Below are 19,939 nucleotides of genomic sequence, written 5' to 3'. Positions count from 1 at the left end.
GTATCAGAAGATTTACAGTGGTTGCATAAAATTGCACACATATCACGAGAAGCAGAGGAAGGTAAGGCAGATAGATATTTGTATCTTCACCTTGTGCTATAGAGTATGCTTTCTCCCTAGCCCCACATGGTAGCCCTTGGAAAGTAGTAGATTGAAGAGGAGACAAACATTTCATGTGAACAGTTAAGGTGCACCACGTGTGTATGCTCAGGGTGAAACTTCATATTTCATTCTAGGTAATGTGCCCACAAAGTCTCATATTATTCTAACTGAAGAATAGCCAAAGAAGAAATATAATCCCAAATATTTTGATTTGACTTTACTACCCTGCTTTTGCCTTATACAGAGGACACACATGTTTGTCCTCATACTGCATGAATACAGAGCTGTTTTAACATTTCTTGATGCTAGCTATAGCTTTCTTACTTGTAGACAGGACCTTCACCATAGTGGAAAGATGCTAATATAAACATGGTCAGTGACTGCAGTCATTACAAATAAGTTCTTTTCAACTAAATGACTAAAATAATCATATTAATAAATACATGATACTCGTACGCACAAGTCACCTTTTCTCCCACACTGATGGCTTTGATTACTTTGACAGACTAAGATGCACTAATGATACAAATTAGAAGCAAAAAGAATTAAAAGGGTGTTTAACTCTGATGCCAGGCTGTCAATTTCCTATAGTGCTACCAACTTACAGATAGATGATTAAAATTGTTTCATTTAGGAATTTTGAATATTTTAAAAATTGAATGGGTTTCTGGGGGAGGAAAAAAGAAAGAAAAATCCTTGCTTAGCTAATTAGACATCCTATTTGATTTAACAATAGAGCAGGATTATTCTTTGAGTGTTGAGATCTTCCTTCATTACTATAAGAGCCTACATTTTGCTATCTTTGCTCATTGTGCTTGTCTCATTCCTTATGTTTAATATTATTGCTACTTTTTATTTAGTTATAAGTTTATAAAGAACAATGGTTTTAATTTGTTTGTAAAGCAACTATTTCCAAAACATGATGCTAGATACCATGGGTAAGGCCCAAATACATGAAATATGATTTATATCTCTGAGGGTAAAGAATCTAGCAAAAAAAAAAATGAAACATGCACACAAATGACCATGTATATTGTAGAATCTTGAGAATGACAAAATAGCACACACAAAGTACTTTGGTTGCATGGAGGAATACAGAGCGTGGGTTTTTTAGTCAGACAGCAGAATTTCAAGCCTTAATTTAGTTACTCTATATCCACCTTGAGAAAGTTACTTAATTCATTTGGGTGTCCATTATATTATCTGTAGGTTGGGGTAAATAATAGTTCTCTCTCAGATAAAAGTGAATATTAATTGAGTTCCTAAATGTAAACTATTTAGAACACAGACTGGTACACACTAAGTGCTTTTATGATACCCAATAGTTCACCCCGAAGATCAAGTATATATTTCTGTGGATTAATAAAGTTCCTTCTCTACTGCATCCACTAGATGATAGCTTATTCATCATTATCTTCCCACTAATTCAATAAGGTGAATAAATGTTTATTTAATAAATGAACTTATAAAGGGTTGGATGAATGTTTGATCATCAGTTAGTTATTTAGTTGTTTAGAAGCTCTAGCAAGATCTGCATCACTATCTCTGTGGGGTGGTCACTTTTGTCTAAAGATGCAGTATGAGAAAGCATGCAATAGGGAAAGCCAACTTCTATCCAAACTGTCAAGTAAGCAGAATCAGTTCTGGGGGAAGGTGGCATGACACATCACTCTTATATTCTAATTTGTTGTAATAAATGTTAAAAAATAAAAACTCTGAAAAAAGCAATCAATAATTATCATCTACAATTCTAAAAACAGAGTTTGCTTAAATAAGTGAGTGTTCTTCGGTGGCTATGGCTGGTGGAGGATGAGGATGGAGTAATGAAAAGAGTCCCACACAGTGGATCAGAGTCTTGACATGCAGACACACTCTCGTTGTTGGTTCTATGATCCTAGCAAGTCAGCTCCTGTACTTTCTTGTCAATTAGGAATATTTTTAATATTCACTTGGTTTCTTGCGAGAAAAATATTGAACCACCTAAGCGTACAAAGAAGTCACGAAAGTACTTGCTTTCATATATTCCCAATCTAGTGAAAGAATATGCACTTGAAGAAGCAATGTTTGTTAGAACAAAAATACTCCCAAGGACCAGATTTGACATATAAAGACCTACTTGAGTTGAAATTTGGGGTCTGTCACTTACTAGATAAATGACTTTGAATAAATGACTTAATGCTCTGAAATTTAAATTTTCTCCCTTGTTAAATAAAATTACTTGCCCTAACTATGTCAGAGGTAGATATTTAAAAAGCATTCCCAAGTACTCTGTAAGTGTATGAACATTAATTAACCGTATTATAAGTTTTTAAGTGTGGAAGATGCTGTCACTAAAAGAATATATAACGGTTAAAAACTTTTGGAAAAAATTTTTTGAAAAATAAGACTCATTCACATGAAACAACTAATATTATCAGATTCTATATGATAAGTGGCCACAAATGTAAGGTACAAGTATTAACATTTCGGTCGCTGAAAAGTGTTTAAGAACAATTTCTAAGTTAGAGATGAATGTAAGCTCAGTCTTACAAAGGAATACAATTTCATTAAATCTTCAAAATCAAAATGTATTTCAGAGAATTCTTAAGTTCTAAATTTCCAGAAACTGAAAAATTAAGTAATTTGTTTCAGTTCCCTGGGTTTGCTATAACAGATTCAAGAATATTCTGTTTGAATACCAAAGGCATCCTGTAAATTCTTTGGCAAACCTCTCATTAGATTGAATTTTACATGACTTTTGATGAGGATAGTCCCTGGACAGTAACTGATTTAGGACAAATAAGCCCAAATAGTCTTCTTGGCCATACGTACCAATTAATACATATTATTGATGTTATTAAGTACCATCTTACACTTAAAAAATAGATCAAACAACAGCCTCCTCAGGATATAATTGGGACACTTTGATCTCATGGAGATGATGCTAATAAGAATGATAATGAAGTGGAAAAGACAGTTAGTAACAATAAGAATTATAGTATTTAATATTCAGTGAGTTCTTATGCTGGGCATATTGCATGATAACTGACATATGTTACCTTTTTTAATCTTCACAGTATTCACAATAAGAGAGTGAGATGTGCACTATACATTTCCATAATTTTATAAAAGAAAACAGAGGTACAGAAAACCACACTTTAGTTAGGTAGTTAATAAAATGTGATGCCAGACTCCAAATTTGGAATTTTCTTCCAAGAATTGTAGTGGACATTGTTGTTACATATTTTTTTATGATAAATTTTATCTCTCCCCTTTTGTGTAGCAACCAGTTCCAGGATTGGCCTAAGGCAATCAATAATGTCATTTTCTAGCCCAAAAGATATAATTCTTCATTCAACAATTTTTAAATATTAATTAAGCATTTACTATAAGCCAGACACTACTTTAGATACTACAGAGTGGTTAGTGAATTAAGCAGTAAAGATTCCCTGCTTTTTCTGCCCGTAGGGATTTCACAAAAATAAAGAGATTGACCTATAAATAATAAACACATTAAAGATCACAAAATAAGAGATTGACCTATAAACCAAAAAATGTGAGCATAATAATAATGTAATGGTTATGATCATGAACTATCAAATTAGAAGTTATAAATTCAAATTACTTTTCATCACTTTCTAACAATGACCTTGGAAAAGTTACTTAACCTCTCTGAAACCCAGTTTTCTCATCTGCTAAATAGGGATAATAGTATCTAATTCTAGAAAAGGTCTTTGTGTGATATGAATAATATATACAAAGAGCTTAGCATAGGGCTTTAAATAAGCGCTCAGTGGGGTATCTATTTTTAAATACATCTCAAATGTAAGTACAAAAATTGACGTAGGGGCATTACTCCAATTTGCCCCTTCCAGTTCATTACACTCTTTTTGCCTATATTTTAAATATATCTTAAAAACAAAACTTGCTCCTAGAAGGCTTTTAAGATTAATTCAGCTCACACAAAGATTTCTTCACCAACATAATCAGGTACTAATTCTCTTTTTTTTTTTTTGAGACAGAGTCTTGCTCTGTCGCCCAGGCTGGAGTGCAGTGGCGCTATCTCGGCTCACTGCAAGCTCCGCCTCCCAGGTTCATGCCATTCTCCTGCCTCAGCCTCCTGAGTAGCTGGGACTACAGGTGTCTGCTACCACGCCCAGCTAATTTTTTATGTTTTTAGTAGAGACAGGGTTTCACCGTGTTAGCCAGGATGGTCTCAATCTCGTGACCTTGTGATCCACCCGCCTGGGCCTCCCAAAGTGCTGGGATTACAGGCGTGAGCCACCACCCCCAGCCTCCGGTACTAATTCTTAACTCACGGGTCTTAAAATTTTCTTAAATTGATTTTGATTTGTATTTGGAATTTGGTCATTGTCAACCCTCCCTTTTATATTGGTTCAAGAAAGAATATCTGACCCAAATAGGACATTTAAATTTTTTAATGGATTCTGAGAAAGAAGACATCTTGTGAGTAATTCTTGACGTGGGGTGGGTGAATGTAAAGTCTAAATCTATACTGTCATTTTACCACTATGAGAGAAGTCAGTCTGACGATAAGCTGACCCTGCACAAGGCCTGCAGAGTGATGACTCCATGAGCAGTTAAGGCAAGTCAGTCTTGATTTCCACCCTATCCCTGGATCTTCCAGTTATGAAAGCCGAAAGCAATCAGCCAAATGCAGAAAAACAAAACCTACTTTTTTTTGTCATGTATCGTTTAAGTCAGTTTGAGTTGCTTTTCTTTTAAGTGAAACATAGAGCCCTAACAGATTAAAAACAAAAAAAACAAACAAAAAAAAACTGGCTCCGTTGTTGTGGGATAGAAAAAAATCAAAGGGTGAATAGAGTTTTCATGCCTTTTATTCAGTCAGGTGGCACAAATTAAAGGACCAAGTTAATGCCAATATGTATGCTCAAACCTGTATATTGAGCCAATCTCAGACTTACGACTTTAACACTGTACAAGCCTGTATTAGTTCATGAAATGAGAATGCTGAGTCTTTGATTACAGGGCCACTTTAGCCTTTAAACACTGCTTACCAATATTTATGCAATCAAATGCTGAAATTTAAAGTCTCAGTCTTGGGGTCTTTTCCCCTTTGCATGTGAAAATTGCATTGGGGAAATAGTAAAATGGCTCACTACCAAAGACATCGTTTTATGTTTGAAACCATTTCAGAAAGTTTTAGCCTAACTTATAACTTTTTAAAAAATTGTTGGCATGTGATTTTTTGTTGCCTCTTACTTGAACAGGAATATATTAATAATGTTACAGAACTGACATCATCTTCTTATCTCCAAGTAACCTGTGGTGTTTGTACGTATGTTTGTTTTTGCTGCAGTTTCCTAAATACACCAAAGTGGAATTCTGATGTGGGTTGACTCACATAATTGCAAAGGTTCTTATGTGAATTTTTTTCAGTTAAACGTGTCAGGGAAGAAATATACAAAAAATAATAAAATGGATGCAAACACTCATCAATCAAGAGCTGCCTGCCACTTCAGTGCACTAGAAGGGCCCTCAGAGTGACAGCACAAATGCATGTTGGCAGGCCAATCAAAGCTTTAGAAATAAAACAAAATGTTTCATACCGACCCCTCAACTCTCTAAGGCCGTGACAGCCCAGTTGCAATTTCATTTTGTGCATTAGTTTTGAATTTCTTTATTAAATCATTTTCATTCCGATCCTTTGGCTGTCACATACATGCCAATATCATTGATGGCAATAAAAAGTAAAATATTTATAATCTTTGGAGAATGGTGTTCTTTAAATATATTTGTGACTTGTGTTAAAGCACAATGATAATATTAGCATTTTTAAAATTTTCACCGATGGTTAAGTTATGTAATCGCAACATAAAATAGGACTTTAAAAACCAAAGAAAGGGACAAGAATGAAAAAAGCAATTATTTTTCTCATTTCATCACTATTCTAATGCCAATAATCCATAGTGCCTTTTTAAAATTGTGTAAATATAAGCAGATACAACTCAATAGAACTGCTAAGATTAACAACTGCACTTAATGTTGTTCTTAATATACCTTAGTCTTGGTTTGTGAAGCCCAAATGTTCATGCCAAATTTATTTACAGTGGAGTTACTTCCCGTTATTGGTTCAGTCATAGATTGCCATCCTAATAACAAAGGTTCCAGCATGATTTGTAAAGTTTTAGATCCACCATTGGTCTAGTTTGGGACATATGAAGCATGGCAGTGAAAGGAAGGGATCTTGTTAATGCATAAGGACGAATGGAAATTTCCATTTCGTTTTTCATTTCATGCTAGGAAAGCAGATGTATTCTAAGAGACAGCACCACTGAACTAAATTCTTCTTTGCACCCAGCATTCTCTCTTGAGGCAATATACTTTTCCTTTTTTCCTAAATAATTCACAAATTGCTTCCGCACAGAGGCCAAACCAGGTCAGAACAAAATTCAATTACCTCCTATCACCATATTCTCCTTTTACAAGGGAATGCTGTGGGTATACGGTTTGCTATCTTAATCATATGTAAAGGTTAATGCCAAACATAATTATAAAATTTGGGGGTCAGGATGATAGCATCCGATATCATGTATGTTTTATTTTATTTAAAAAGGTATGCTCAGTCTTACCTCTTATTTATCTATCATAATAATTCTTCATTAAATCCTTCCAAAACTGCTCTTTTCCAGGGTTTTTCTAATTATCTATACCTACACGCAGACCACAAACCATGCCTTGTGTCACCTTGGGTCTCATCAATATGTCATATCATGTTCTGTCACTTTACAGAACACAGTATGACAGATGAGATTTCAGAACGAGGCACTACATTATCTCTTGGCATAATAAAACATGAAAATAAATAGATTCCTCATCGAATTTTTCCATGTATTTGCACTTACACACACCATATGGGTTTTTCCATAAGATTTGGAAAGTTCATTAGAGTTAAATAATTTTAAATATATACTATTCTAGACATTTACTTTTTTCTTTCCTCTTTATAACGAAGATTCGTGGTTCTAATTAAGATCTGTTCTCAGTGATGAAAAATAAAAGACGGATACTAAATTCTTGAGATAGCAAGTTTACTATTCATTTACTTCCTGTAATGTTTACATCAGTCCAGTGAGTTAGGTATGATAAAATGTATCATTCTTGCTTTAAGATAAAAATACAGAGGCACTGAGAGATTAAATCATGTAACTTAAAGTCAGACACTGTCTAAGCAAGGTCTAAAGAGGCTTTTCTACTTCTCCAACTGACCAGATGTACATGTTCAAGGCAAGATTATTCTGCACATATGTTGAGAATTTTACTCTGCTACATATTAATCTGTGTTATTGTCATATTGTATAAACACTTGTGTGGTAGGGAGAACTTTGTCCCCAATGGCCTTTGACCCCTGTGTTATACCTATTATCATGTTAAGTGACATGGCAAATGGAACTTTGCAGATGTTGTTAAGATGAAAGATGTGTTGACCACAAGGTAGTAAGATTATTCTGGAGTATTCAGTGGGCTTTATGTGATCACATGAGTTTTAAAAGCTAAAGCCCAGCACACATGAGGACTCCTACCAGTTGTCATAAAGCAAAGATTAACAATTATACTGAGCAACAACAAAAAAGCCAGTTCAAAAATTATATAAGCCTAGAAAAAGAAGAATAGGGATGAGTTTGACAAAAAAGAGAGTTGAGAAGCCCTTCCTTCGACACTTTCCTCCACACTGCCCCTTACTTTCAGTCTTGACAGTCTTCATGTGACACAGAATTCCTTGACATCAGCATCGAACGGAAGCATTAAAGAGTGCGGACTTTCTAGGTAAATAGTCTGCAGCGTCCTGGAAGATTGTCTCCCATCAGCCTTTAAAAGTTAGCCTGGGACTAAACTATGTACAAGATAGAAATAGAGTATCAGAAGCAGTAGAATATTATCAAATCTCACACCTGTAAGCAGACCAAAATGGCAGCGGCAGCCAGAGAAGAGGTGTGGGGACACAGAAGTCATAGTGGGGACAGCATGAGCCACTATTGTGTGATAAAATGATCAAAATGCAGGCACTTGGAAATCTCAACACAAACCAGCTCATTTGTGAAAGTCCTCTTTGGAGCTGAAGTTGTTGGTAGTGCAGATGAAACCCTAATCATTCTGGAATTCTCAAAATCAGAAAACATCATTAGTTCTGTTTTCACCTGTTAGAGATGGAGAAATAATTATTTACAGCAGCTGCTGCCACACATACCTCTCCTACTCACAGAAGATATTGAAAATTCATCGCTATACTTCTTGCTGCTGAGCCATAGCAAGACCTTGCCATTCATCTCAGCACAGCCCTCTAGAAAACTGCTGCCACTTAATAGAAATTTCCATATATCAAAAGAATATTAAATTTATCAGACTTACCTTGGTATGAATACTGGTTTTACCACCTACTGTGTGTCCTTAAGTCAGACAGCAAATCTTTTTTGGCCTCAGTTTATTTATATATATATTATATATGCATATATATTATATGTATATTGTATATGCATATATATTATATGTATATAAGATATAGTTTCAATACGTATAATATATAATACATATACATAATATTATATTAAATATATGTAATACATATAATACATATAATATATAATAGTAATCCCTATAATAATATGTATAAATAATACACATATAATATACATGTAATATGTATATAACATATATATGAATAAGCAGTATATATAATATATACTGTATATATGTATATATGTATATATGTATATAAGATATGTATGTATATAAGATATATATCTATTATATATTATATATACTGTATGTTATATATTATATATAATATATAACGTATATTATATATAATATAGTATATTATATATACTATATTATATATTATATATACATTATATTATATATATTATATATACATATTATATATACTGTATTATATATTATATATACTATATATACAATATACTGTATATATAATATATGTACACATATATAATATTATATGTATACGTATAATATATTATATATTATATATATTGTATATTATATATAGTATATAATATATGTATGCATATATGTATGCATATATAATATAATATATATTATATATAGTGTATGTATATATGTATGTATTATATATTATATATACTGTACATACATCTTATATACATATACAATATATATATAAACAGTATATATATAACATACACTTTATATGTATAATAGGAATTGTAACTATTCTACTCTGTTATGTTCTTACAGACATCAAATGGGTTAATTTATGCTCCTAGAACAAGGGTCAGTAAGCTAGAGCCTATAGGCTAGAGACTATGGCCTGCCATCTGTTTATGTATAACTAAAGAGCTTCAGAATGGTTTTCATATTTTAAAATGGTTGAAAGAAATCAAAATAAGAATATTTGTGGCATGTGAGAATTACATGATATATAAATTTCAATATTCGTAAGGTTTTATCAGAACACAGCCACACGCTTTTGTTTAGGTACCGACTATGGCTGTTTTTGTGCTAAAATGGCAGAGTTGAGTAGTTGCAGACCACATGGCCCACAAAGCCGAAGTATTTCCTACGTTGACCTTTACAAACAAAGTTTGCTGACTCCTGTTCTAGAATGATAACGGGCATTTTTTTAAATACTCTAAAATGCTTTTAGCTCCCTTACCTTTTTCATTTCTTATTTGAGAATCCATCTGAGAGCAAAAAGGGCTCCAGGACCAAGAATGGGAAATATTTAAGATCTTGCAATAGATCCATAGACATAAACGCAAAGCCAAATATTTGCTGTTATTCTGTCCTACTTTTATTAAACTGTGACCAGCTCATCTCAGAGATAAATATTCATTTGTAGGTGTAATGTATATTCCAATGACTCTTGCCCACAGGTGCTAAAGATAAGTCACAACTACTGAAAAAGTGCTCATAAGAATTTCTCGAGAGCGTACTACCCACACACAAACAAATATGGTAAGTTTACTAATCAGCTATCACACTGCATTCTCTACTTCTTACCTTTTAACTGTAGCTCAATCTCCTGGAGGGCACCATGACCACTTAGAAGTCCCATCTCTGCTGATTCTCACAGTTTCTCATGTTTGGCTCTGCTTTTGACCTGTGTCACTTGTGTTGGGTACAGCTGTGGTTTCTTAGCCTTCCTCTTACACTTGGCATTCTTGCCTAGACTGATGCATATCTATTCATGCCAGGAACAGCAGCTTGTCTTGTGGATCTATATGTGCACCAGTCACTGCCACTGCCTGCTACATTAGAAACAATGCTTCCTCATAAATATTGTGCTGCTGAGTGGAGAAGAATGTTTGTCCCTCATTTTTATGCTACATTCTACTAACGAAGCTACTTGGGTTCTAATAACTGAATTTAGTGAGTATGACTGCAAACTGTTTACAAATCATTTCTCATGTATAAATCATGCCCTGCCCTCTCTACCCCAAGATCCGACATGAATGACTCTAATTGTGGAAAGGAGTCATGTTGGATTGAGGAACAAATCCATGTTTCAGAACAGTGCTAGAATCTGATTCACCACTCCACCCAATACAAAGGCTTTGTTTTAAGGCCAAGCTTCTCATATCTGAATACTTCTACCCTGAGGATAGTATTCATTTCTCAGGAGACTTCAAAGTTCCTAATGCAAATTGACTTCTGGTGAGTCAGCTCCATAATTTCATCACGGATGTTTGGTCAGGTATGAACCACAGTGGTCACCCAGCTACTAGCAGATTCTAGATGCCCACTATGCAAGATTATCTTTAAAGTAGTCATAACAGAGTTTCAATAAGGAAAAAAAGTTGGTACCATTAAGTGTACCAACTCTGGAAACAATTGCATAAACTTCTCTTCTGTCATACACAACATTTAAGACAATAAAGCCTATGCTTATTAATATTTAAACTTATGCTTATATTTATTATATTAATATGCTTATTAAGACCAAAGATCATGCTTATGATGTTTAAAGTCCTTTTTAATACTTCTTATAATGTAGAGGTTTTGAAGTTGTTCTGGCTTTACATAGTACTGAATTTAGTAAGAAAATACCCTGTGGAAGACCCTGTGAATTACATTCCCAATACCTATTTCTCTTTTATGTACTTTACCAAGAGAATCACTAAAGCTCAGGACCACAATGTGCCTAGCTAAATACTTATTATACTTGCTTTCTTTGCAGACAAATGTGATCACAACACTGTTTTATTCAACGAGTTGTCAACAGTGGTATACTGGGAATTTTGAGAAAAAGATATTCTCTTTCCTGGTAAAAAGGAATAGACAGAGCTGGTACCATGGTCTTCTTCTGACCCTATCTTCTCCCATTATACAAATATGTTGTCTAGAGTCACAGCAGCAAATTGGTGAATGTGAGGTGAACAAGCATAAAAATGAAATACATAAGACAGTGAGTAAAAACAATAGAAGGAACTTGTATCTCTGTAGACATTGTTCTGCTAAACCAACATCTGCAACCACTTCCAGACTTCTTGTTATATAAGAAAAAAAATTGCTTCTATTTGTTTTATGTTACTATTGTCCAATTATTCTTCTATTTTCAGGTTTTAAAAAGTTCCTAACTGATATACTAGGTTTAGCCACATAGAATTGCTGATGTTAACCACATTTAAGTTATAACAATAATAAATTTCATATGGTCAATGTAATATAACTTATTTCATTTGTTTTAAATATAGATCATTGAGCAAGACTTCCATCTGGTATCACAAAGCTAAATATAAATACAAGTTTCAGTATATAAAAATATTTATTTACAATTCATAGTAAACCAGTTTCCATCTTTACTGATGTTCGTTGTGCCAATGATATGAAACATTGGATAAAACATTCTCCTAAAAAATATAAACAGAGAGAGAGAAAGGGAAAGAGGGAGAGAAAGTCAATATAAACACTCAAGTGAAAATTTAAAATATAATAATCAAGGCTAAGATGTACATAAACTCATACACATTATTTATTGTATATTCTCCGTGTATTTCCCAGAAATTAATTTTGAAAATATGTTCTAAGGGAATTGTACAAGCTAATGACAAACAACCAAAAAAACTGTATTACAACATTGAATATAAGAACAATGTACTACTTGGAAACAGAATAGGTAAGCAAATTCTGGGGCATCCACTACAATGCCCATTATGTAAAAAAAAAAAATATGATAGAAAGCTTAAATTGACAATTAAAGTTACACTCGATAACACATATATTGCTGTTCCTTTCAAATACTATCCTTTTCTTATAGAATTATGTCTACTTTCTTCTGGGAAATGATCTATCATAATTCTCTTCTGACTTATTTTTTTAAATGTGGGATCAGAGAAATCATAAATAGTTCTTTTTGCCGATAAAAGCTATAAGATAGGATGTTCAGCCTGAGCTAGATATACAAAGAGGAATCAAAAACATGTCAGAGAGATTCCAGCGATGGTTTGAGTGTCTGGTAGTTCTTGAAACTAAGTAAGAGCATTCATCTTTTCAGAGACCGAAGGTTAAAATTTCCTTCAGTTGTTTGATATAAGCTTGTATCTTTCTAACAACTGCCTTTTTCCCCCCTCAACCAGTTTGATTTCCTGTTCTGTCACGTGCAAACAAATGTATCTTGATATAATCACATTAGAATGTTTGGTGAAAAAGAAAATACAGCTGGACATAAAACTGTACTTACATGTACAAAGATAACAATTATATGTAACTAAATATACAAAGTAAAATGTTGTTTAAAATTCTACAAAAATTTTGAATTCATTCAAATAAATAAATATTATTGAGCACATACTCTGTAACCAGATATGCATGTCAGAAACTGAAGTCACAAGTAATTTTTGTCTTTTGCTATTAGGATTATTGTTAATTTTGTATGTCTTCTTTCTCTTTCAAAATGTTATAAAATAAATGGGTATTTTTAAGAAAATATTCATAATAGAGAATGGGGGAAAATATAATTTTTGCTACACTATGCTTCTAGTGTGTATAAATGTATATAGGTATAAAAATTTTAGTTTTAACAAGTATGCTAAGATATTATATTGTTAAAATTATAAAAAATGAAGACAATAAGACATTAATTTTATTTATCAGGGTTTCCTAACCTGTGTGCTGAGGAACACAATGTGCTTACAAATAGGTTAGAGGAGTGCAAAGTTATGATACCAGCCTCCCTCATAGCTGAGTGGAGACTGGGTGGCCAGATGCCTAAGCTGGTTGCCACAAAGTAAAAAGAAGCTTATGCGGTCCACATCAGTAAGCTATAGATTTATTATTATCTTCTATGTGGGCTATAATAGATGTTTGGGAGCATTGTTTTATGTGATCATCTTGGTTCTTCCTCTAGTTAGGATGTCTACTAATTTTGAGTATTATATCTCATTCCATCAAAATAACAGATGGACAAAATGTAAAATTCATCTGCCCAAATGGCTAGAAATCCTTGAAAGAAAATAATTAATCAAAATAATTTTGAATGCAAGTGTGAGTTGCTAAAAATGGAAGGGAATTGAAGAGAAAAATGTAGGAAAAAATGAAATACAGTTTCTAAACTCTCCATGGTTTCAGAAAAATTTGGTGCCCAAAACATAGGGACTCTGTTTATTGTTTATATGGGAGCTAACATCTGGGTGTTTATTAGCTCCTAAATGGTCAGTGCTCAAAATAAATAAATAAATAAATAAATAAATAAATAAATAAACATTTGTAAGAAAGTAGGGAAATATACCCAACAATTGGCTCAAATAAAAGATAATAATATTTTCTTTAGCCTTGTCCCTGGGTAAAACAAAAATATGTCTCTTCTGAGGAATCAAAATCTGAAAACTTTGTCTTGAATAGATTTAGGTTCAGAATTATCCATGAGGTCTGCATAACTCCAATAAAAAATTAACGATAAAAATTTGTACCCTCTGGTGATAAATCTGGGATATTTGGCAGAAGCATAGAAAAGGCACTCAGGAGATAATTCCCACAACCAATACTATAGGGATACCAACACACACATGTACCAAGAAATAAAGTTAAGTTAAAATATAATGACAAAATTTACAAAATGTAAAAGAGAACAATCTACTTGGCCCCTGAATCAACAGACTCAACAAATATGGCAAACTCAGCCCCAAGAACTCAATACAGTACAAAAAATAAAAAACACTCTAAAATAAATAAATGTGCTTAAAATAGTTAACAAAAGAGTTTTAATAAAATCTCTATAAAAAAGACATTTAGGAAATATAAGCCCATTTGTAAAAGAGCAATATTTTTATATTTCCTGAGAAACTCATTAGATGGGATAAACACCACTTAAGGAACAATTCAGTATGAAAATGGTAAACTTTTAAAAACCTGGAAAATTTACCAAGGTGAAACACAGAGTGATAAAGAGGTGAAAAATATCAAAGACAGCAATACACAAAAGTCAAAAACTTTCTTATATACAAGCAATGAGCTGGCAGGATTTGAAATAAAAAAATACAATTTACATCAATCCTCCAAATAAAACACTTATGTATAAATCTGATAAAATATATTAAATGTTTACATGAGGAAAATGACAAAACTCTAATGAACAATATCAAAGAAGACCTAAGTTAAGTAGTGAGATATTCCATGTTCATGCACAGGAAGACTCAATATTGTCAAGATGTCAGTTCTTTCCAACTTGAGTAATAGATTTAATGCAATACCAATCAAAATCCCAGAAAGTTATTTTGTGGACAAACTTATTCTGAAGTTTCTATGAAGGGTAAAAGGTCCAGATTAGCCAACTCAATAGTGAAGAAAAAGAGCAAAGTCAGAGGACTAACACTACTGCACTTCAAGATCTAGTATAAAGCTATAGAAATCAAGACAGTGTTGTTGAAAATGTAGATAAATAAATCAGTGGAACAAAATAGAGAGCCCGGTAATAGACCATGTGATTCTAGTCAACTGGTCTTTGACAAAGGACCAAAGACAAGACCTGGTCGACTAGACATGTACATTCAAAAATATGGAGCTAGAAACAAACTTTTACACCATTCACAAACATTAACTGAAAATGCATCGTAGACCTAAATGCAACCCACGAAACTAAAAAAAATACAATACAAAAGAAAACTGTAGGAAGATAACACAGTAGAAAATCTAGATGATCTTGGGTTTGGTGATGATTTTTTAGCTACAATACCAAAAATACAATCCATGAAAGAAATAGTTGGTAAATAAGACTTCATTCAGATTGAAAACTTCCATTCTGCTAAAGACAATGTCAAGAGAAAGAGAAGACAATCCACAAACTGGGGACAGAGGGTACATGGAAATTCTCTGTAATTTGCTCAATTTTACTGTGAACATAAAACTTTCTGAAAAATAATGTTTATTAATTTTTAAAAAGTAAGAAAGGAAATGAAAACACTGCAGATATATTATCTACAAAATATGACAGCAGAAATAAATCCAAATACATCAGTAATAACAACAAGTAGACACAGGCCAATGTCATCAGTTGACAAAAACTCTCAAAATGAACTAAAAAATAGAAATCTGTGATATGATGTACACTAGAATTACACATAAAACAAAATGACAGGGAAAGATTTTATATGAAAGGATATAAAATGATGTAGGCAAATACTCAAGAGAGGAGTTAATATAATGATATTAAGCAGACAGTTTTGAATTTAAGACAGGACCATTATTATAGATAAAGTCACTACTGTGAACATGATTAAAGGAAAAATTTGACAAGATACTATAATTCAGAACAAGTATGAGCTTCAAAGAGAGGCTCAAAACATATCATTCAAAATTTGTCTGTATTGTGAGAAAACTGGACATATCTTAAATTAGTATGAGAGATTATAATACCACTCTTTCAGAAACTAATTCATCAAGCAGAACAAAAATAAGAATATAAATGATTTAAACAAAACAAATAACAAGTTTAGTCCCCACATATTGGCATGTATATAGAACTCTTTCACCTTTATGATTAGTGAATATACATTGCATTCAAGCAAGCATTTATAAAAGTTAACCATATATTAAACTATAATACAGTAAATACCAAATAACATGTAGGGACTGTACTTACTATAGGCAATACTTTAGAAAGTAAACTAAGACATAGCCACGCCAGACAATAATAATAATTATAACAGCAAATAACAATTATAGTAAATGCTATATAATAACTACACACATCATGTTATCACTTTAACACAAAATATGACAAATTGGTATTTATCTGAAATCTTGTTTCCATTTTCTGGAACAGCCCTTTTTTTACTTCTAATTGGATGTTAAATGTTATATGATTTATTATTATTTCTTTAAGATTCATAAATGTAAACTTTTTAAAAGGAAAGCATAAGTAGGACTAAGCAAAAATTAGCCATATTTAATAATAAATAATGTCATACTGTCTTCTAATCCATGATAAGGTAAGAAATTTTATCCTTTCTGTTACCTTTTCCAATAATGTAGTAGTCTCCCCTTATCCATGAGGGTTAAGTTCTAAGACTTCCAGTGGATGCCCAAAACTGTGAATGGAATCAAACTCTCTCTATAGTCAGCCATTCGTATGTGCAAGTTCTACATTTGTGGATTCAAACAACCATGGATCAAAAATACAGTATTCACAGAAAGCAAAACCCACAGACATGCAGGGCTGACTTTTCATATCTGAGGTACCACAGTGCTGATTGAGGGACTTGAGCATTGAGAAATTTGGTATCAGTTGGAGGTCCTGAAACATCCCACACAGATATCAAGGGAACACTGTACTGTTTTTTTCTATACATGATATAGAATGATACAATTTAATGTATAAATTAGGCACAGCTAGGAGATTAAGAACAATAACATAATAAAATAAAACAATTGTAACTATATAATGTCATAAAAGCTATGTGCCTGCAGTCTCTGTCTCTCAAAACATCTTATTGTACGGTACTCACACTTTTAGATCACAATTGACTGTGATAACTAAAATCACAGACAGCCAAGCAAAATCACAAATAAGAGGGAGCTACTGCCTTCAGCATTTAGGACATCATTCTTTATTTTTATTTAGAGGTAAAAACTAAACAAAATCAATCCTAAGATTCATTGTGATTTCCAGCTCTGTTTTTAACAAGTCCCCATTATGCTGATTTCTCTTGTCAGTCTGATTGATAACATCAAGCTAAGCAACCTCTATGCAAAAGCATTTGAGCATGAAATACTTAGCATTTTACCTTCCTGCAACAGCAAATTTAAAAAGTTGTGGGAATTATTCTCAAAAACGCCCATATACTCTGTATCTACAGGCCTGTTTTGGTAGACCAGCTTCTGAATCAAGTCCTTTGCATCTATAAATTCATAATATAGGATATCCATCTCTAAAATACCCATAATTTAAAAACTCACATTGAATGTCCTCAGAATTTAAACTTCTTTTGTTTTTTTTTCAGGAAAAGTGGATTTAAAGCAGGGAGGTAATTAGAACTTGTGAAGTTTAAAGTAAAAGACAATTAAGTAACAGTTTCAGTGAAAAAAAAATTGAGAAAGTCCTGCTTATCTTTACGTTTGCCATTTTCTAGTCGTATATTTTGGGGCTCTAAAGCAGTCTTGTTTCTATTTTAAAAGGTCATGTTTTCCCAATATGTATTTTTATCACAATCTACACATAACAACAGCAAATACTTCAGATGCAGTTAGTTCATCTTTTTTTTAGACTGCTCATGGCTTCTTCAAAAGACCATCATAGAATTTTGGGGGAACAGAACATCAACTTCTGTTTTACTGTAAACATTTTCTTTTGTTTTCATTGTCAATGCATTTCCAAATTAGAAATGGACACTATTTTTCTTATACTTTGAAAATATGCTTTTACAGGAGATTTTTAAATTGTTTCTATGGTGGGCAACATGTAGGCCACATGTTTAGGACGTTATCTACTTTTACTTCTATGAATTGAAAATTTTATTGTGTGGTTCTGCACATTTTGAAGAAATGAAAAATGACAAAATATATTCATGATGAAAGCCTCAATATCACAGATAAGAAAATTACACCTCTTTTAGTAATCTTGCATAGAAAGCATGCAGGACATTTAGCTAAGTAAGATCTGTTCATTTTCTGTGGTTGAAATTTATGGAGGAATGGAATTTGCCAAAACTTGTATTTGTAATTTTCACTGAATATGCAGGTAGATGAGCATGGCCTAGTTTGTATTTAAACAAAATATCAGCAATCTATTCTCTTCTGGTTTCTGTGGTTTTATTAATTTTTTTGTAGAAATTAAGTGCTGTATTTGATTTTACAAACTGAAGTACTTAAGAGTACCCTGTTGTTTTTGTTCTAATGATCTGACATATCGCTTGATATACTGTAAGAAGGCATGATCATTAATATTAATAAAATCTGACAGAATCAGCTCTACACTTTATAGTGTAGAGGGCTGATGTCAGACATTTTAGTTGCAACCTCTGTATCAGGAAATGTAACTTTACTCATTTTCATAGAGCAATCAAGGGATAGATGTGATATTATGCATTTGTGTATGTGGTATGTCCATGCTGATGCAGCAGCCACTATTTTCAATAGACTATCTGTGTCTTTTGGTGAGATGAAAAACATTTTGATTGATTTAAAAGTACTTCCTGGTGTTGGCTTGTGAGATTCAGTCTTCATGTATGCTTTCTTCACCTCCTCAAACCCAGATTATTTTCTGTATATTTTATAGTAAGCTCTGTTTTGGTAATTTACCTCCTGAATCCTCTTTTATATATTCTTCCATCTGCCATTAAATTGTACAGTCATTTAAGCTTCTTTCCCATTGAAGGCTGGGTCATTTTGATGTTGATATTATATTTGTTCTCATTTCCATTATGGGAATTGTTAGAAAACCTGGTCACAGTATTCACAATGTTAACAGTTAAACTAGTAGTATCTTGATACAAATCATGATAGTTAATCCATCACCAAAATCAAGGACAAATTATGCATGCTCACAAATAAAACACACTTAAGTTATACAGTTAAATTGCTTCAGTCAGGTGATACAACATTGGATGATCCATTATTAGAAACTGCAAAGCATGATTGCCAACACAGGCGGCCGGGGAAAAATATAGCAATAGGGACTATAGAAAGCAGATGGTCCATGCTGCATCCATTTAATGGTAAAACAATGCTGCTTTTAGCCCCTATTTTTTGTCTGTCTTAGAACTTCTGTACCTTTCTCCCAACCTTCCATATCTATTGCTGAAAAAAATGGCTGTTTTTGAGTTTCAGGGAGGGATTTCTTGGTTGTAGAACTTTCAGTGCTAAAATCAAGACATTCCCCATAAATGAATAGTGGGCCAGCCCAGCTGTCCATGATGCAATAATATGCAAAATTATTACAGTAAAGAAAACATGTTCCTGATCCCTATGCATTTGCAAAATTTAAGGCACGTTTCTCGACTTCTAAACGTATCTTCTGAATTCAGGTATTGAATTGTAGATAATCCACTAACATTATTCACCATATTAATATACTAAAGAGCGAACTATAGGATAATGTGACTGAGTGCAGGAAAAAAAAAAGTAACACAACATTCGTTTATAATTAAAACTCATAGAAAACTCCTAGAATAAACTTCTTTAATTTGGTAATGTGTAACTAATAATAAAACATAGAGAATATACTTACTGCTGGATTTCTGGAAACATTATTTTTAAAATCAGAAGCAATACAAGAAAGTCCATGATCCTTGTATCTATTTACATGACACTGGAGATTCTAGTAAGTATAAGAGAATAATAAAAATCTTGATGTGGAAAATAAAATAGTATTATTTACAGTTTCTAGATAATCTATTAG

The 19,939-nt window shown here is 32.7% G+C and overlaps 1 long non-coding RNA gene across 1 annotated transcript in view; it reads right to left on the bottom strand.

Moving 5' to 3' along the window:
* Window positions 1-1,628: 1,628 nt before the first annotated feature.
* LOC129038929 (uncharacterized) overlaps window positions 1,629-19,939 on the bottom strand; it is a 71,233-nt gene continuing 52,922 nt past the window's right edge. Inside the window, exons 7-10 of the long non-coding RNA XR_008503254.2 lie at window positions 19,769-19,858; window positions 9,761-11,957; window positions 2,914-3,025; window positions 1,629-2,082 (exon numbers count right to left, since the gene is read on the bottom strand). This is a non-coding gene — a long non-coding RNA (uncharacterized LOC129038929). The remainder of the gene's footprint in view (window positions 2,083-2,913; window positions 3,026-9,760; window positions 11,958-19,768; window positions 19,859-19,939) is intronic.

Source organism: Pongo pygmaeus, chromosome 5, assembly GCF_028885625.2.
Source record: "Pongo pygmaeus isolate AG05252 chromosome 5, NHGRI_mPonPyg2-v2.0_pri, whole genome shotgun sequence".
In the NCBI taxonomy this organism is placed as follows: domain Eukaryota; kingdom Metazoa; phylum Chordata; class Mammalia; order Primates; family Hominidae; genus Pongo; species Pongo pygmaeus.
The sequence above is the reverse complement of the archived record's forward strand: the minus strand, read 5'-3'. Positions and strand labels throughout refer to the sequence as shown.